The sequence below is a fragment of the Passer montanus genome, unplaced genomic scaffold (assembly GCF_014805655.1).
Source record: "Passer montanus isolate IOZ18808 unplaced genomic scaffold, ASM1480565v1 scaffold45, whole genome shotgun sequence".
Classification (NCBI taxonomy): domain Eukaryota; kingdom Metazoa; phylum Chordata; class Aves; order Passeriformes; family Passeridae; genus Passer; species Passer montanus.
This window is the reverse complement of record NW_024369373.1, coordinates 4,015,455-4,019,005: the sequence shown is the minus strand read 5'-3', so window position 1 is coordinate 4,019,005 and position 3,551 is coordinate 4,015,455.

Below are 3,551 nucleotides of genomic sequence, written 5' to 3'. Positions count from 1 at the left end.
GCCCCGGATGCACTTCCCGGTGACGGGCGTGTGGGAGCGCTGCCACGGCAACCGCGGCTCCGGCCTCGGGCCTCCCTCGCTCTGCTGGAGCCGAGCCCGCTCCACACCGTGCCCGCTCCCCTGATAATTCACCACCCTCAGGCCAAAGGGACGCCGTGGTTTGCTTTTCCCCAGGATGCGTTTTGCCCGTGGGGTGTTTCTCAGCCTGGGCTCTGCTTGTTCCTCGCTGTGCTGGTTTTGCAGGACTGGAGCTTTTGCTGCACTTTGTTGCTTCCTTTAGCTGCACTCGTTCCAGGGTGCCCTTGGAGCCTCCTGTGTGCTCTTGCTGCTCTAAGCCAGGCAGGGATAGGGTACAGGACCCTGGCAATATGGGGGTTTGATGTATGGATTTACAGGTGTGAGAATCTCTTTGAGGAGAGACAAGGCCTTGGCACAGCTGAAGAGGCTTAACAGGAACAGCCTGGGCTAGAAATTACTTTTCTAAACTGACATACATTTCTTCTGGCTGTAATAACAGCTGTTTCCACCATCTATTTTCAATGTACAGACACTAAACAGCATACAAATTACTATTCTGCACCAGCTTTATAGTTCCTCAGATTAACTCCAGGCCTCTGTTGCTAACTAATGCTCCGTCCAAATCCTAACAATGTTTTCTGCTAGGTGTGCTTGTCTCTCCCATGGACTACAAACACTCCCTCACAGCACCTGGGTTAGCAGCACTTTCTCTTTCCTTTACAATTCCTTGCACAAACAAGTAGAGCACACAAAAAGCAAGGCATTAGTTAGAAATGATCAGCTATATTTAGTCAGTGGGTTAGAGTACACTTTATATGGCAGGATGAAATAACTTGTTCCCTCAATCAGATGGTAGGAGACAACTGGGACAAATATCCAGCTGCCATTCCTGAACAGCCGGCTCATTCACACGCTCTCCACTTACCACTTCAATGTCATGTTTTGCTGCACACAGAAATAGGTTGTGGCTTCAAACTGTTCCTATTTCTCAATTAATTTTAACAAAATGTAGTACCCATTGCCCCTCCTCCTTCTCCGGGCATGTGTGGGCAGAGACAGAGAGCCCTGTAAATCATTAATCCATATTAACAATCGAGGCTGGCATTTGGGAAGAGGTCTCTGAGAGATGTATTTCAGAGACTCACACCCTGATGTTATCCACCTGGAAGATCGGTAGGAAGATGTTGGTATGTTACCTCACCCCTGCTTCCAATTCCCAGGGTGTACAGGGATTGCATTTGGGGGAGCAGATGGAGGAAAAGGCCCATCCTAAGAAAATAATCTGGCCCAAGAAGTGAGCAGAGAGTGCCTGCTCCAGAAATAACTGTCCACTAAAGCATTTCCTTCCCTTCAGAATTCTCAGCAATCCAATGCCTTCAGAGGAATGAGATTTTCAGGAAGCTTCTGAAATGTTGCCCCTCTGAAGTGTCACATTGCTGGGTGCAGTTATGACACCAAAATGTAGCAGGTCTCTCCAGTATCGCCAAGTCTGTGCTTGCCCTGGAGCACCTGGTCCAGGTTCATGGCCTGGGAATTCCTAACCCAGGCCACTGCCCTCTTGACAGAGGCTGGAGAGCAGATGGCCAGGGCTGGGCCAGCTCCAAGGACAGCACTTGGACCAATAAAAACAGCACCAGATTCAGTCAGTTCCTTTGTGAGCCAAAGGCCTTCACCACGTGGCAAAACCAACAAAGGAATGACTCCTGCAAGGACTGTGAGATCCTGAGATTTGTCCAGATGACTCCAGCCGACTCTTCCAGCCTGGATTTTCCTACAGGAGCAGCACTGGGTGAAGGGCAGGTGTAATGGGGAGACCATAAAGACAATTGGGCAGGAGATCCATAACCACCACATGCAAAGAGAGGCAAAGCCCAAAAGTGGCTTTGGGTGCTGAAGCAACCTGAAGGCTTTGGACCTCACACTGCCTGAACTCTGAGCAGTGCAGGAGGAAGAGGAGGAAGCTGGGCTGATGCTGAGCAAGGGATCAGAAGAGGACAAGGGTGTAAACATCAGTAGGAGGAGGAAGTGCCAGAGTGTACTGGAGCAAGGTGGCAGAGAAAATCAAGGAAGGACACATGACCTTGGAGCAACACCTGTGCAATGGATGGAGCAAGGGGCAAGAATGAGCAAAACCTTTCTGACTCCAGGCAAACTGGAGACAAAGAATGAGAGACAAAGAAGAGTTTATTTCTGACAAACAACAGTTAAAAGAGTCACTGAGAGCACCCTCTGGAGACAAGCTGTTAACTTGGAAAGGGTATGGGCTGCAACAGGCAGCAGGTGGCAATGGGGAACATGATCCAACAGCATCAGGAAATGGATAGATCCAAGCAGCAGCAGTGCTTGGATGTGCCACCTACTGCAGGGACCTCAGCTCAGTGCATGCTCACAGTGCTGCTTCTGCCCAGTGTGGCCTCAGGTGGGCTCTGCCATGGGCTCTTCCCTGCTCTCACCGCTGGCCAGAGCTACACCCACCAAAAGAAGTCTTGATGAATGTAGATGCCAGAGATCAGCACAGTCCTGGACACAAGAGCTGCCATTAAACCCTCAAAAATGGACCATGCCCTGCCTTACAGAACCAGTAGGTTAAACTTACCTGATGCCCATGTCCACATCTGGGCCCACAGCAAATCTCCATGTGTGACACACCAGGACAGTGCATTCCCACACCTGTACCCATTACAGGCCTTGTGCAAGGACTCACTCGTGCAGTTCCACTTTGGCCAGTGCCCAGGGCTGGGTGAGAGCAGTGCTGAGTGGTTCTGTGCTTGGCAGGAGCCCCTGGCTGAGCTCCCCTCCCTGGGAACCAGCAACGAGTCTCTCTTTCCCAGGCAAGAGCCTTGTCTCAGAGGTACCTGTTTCCCCAGGCAGCTTCAGTATAGGGGAAAACTGTATAGGGGAAAACTGTATAGGGAAAAACATATGGGCAGTGAAGGAATGGGACAACACAAGGGAAGTGACCATGTGCAGTCATACAGAGTCCAGCGGGTGGCTTTTAGACAGAATTTCAAGTGGTTCATTAACACCTAAGATCAGAGCCCAGCTTGGCCAACAACCATTATTGCAGGCAGACTCTCGTGAGCACTGCCAGTGAAGGACCACATCTGAGAGGAGCTCCTGCAATGCAGTGGCCCTTGGGCAAGGACCTCCAGGCAAGGACCTCCACAGGTTTGTGGTCATGGTGCTGGGGAGGAGGAGGAGAGCCTGAGCCCAAGAAAGAGGAAGAAATGAGAGCTCTGGTGGTTCAGAGACAGAGCCAAGCCCAAGCCCTGCCAAGGCTGGAAAAAACAGGTACCAGAATTAGCACTCAGGCCAGCACCCAGGCAGGCACCTTCAGAAGAGCGTGGGGGCCTAAGGAGGGAAAGGAGAAATATCTCCAAAGGTGGAAAGTGGCTCCTCTGCCTCTGCCCACACTGACTTGGTACAATTTTCTCTTGCTTTCCTCACCCAGCCTGTCCTAGCCGGGCACAGGAACAGCTCACTCTGCCAGCACTCTCCAGCTCCCTCCCCACCGAATACTCCTCCTTGCATGC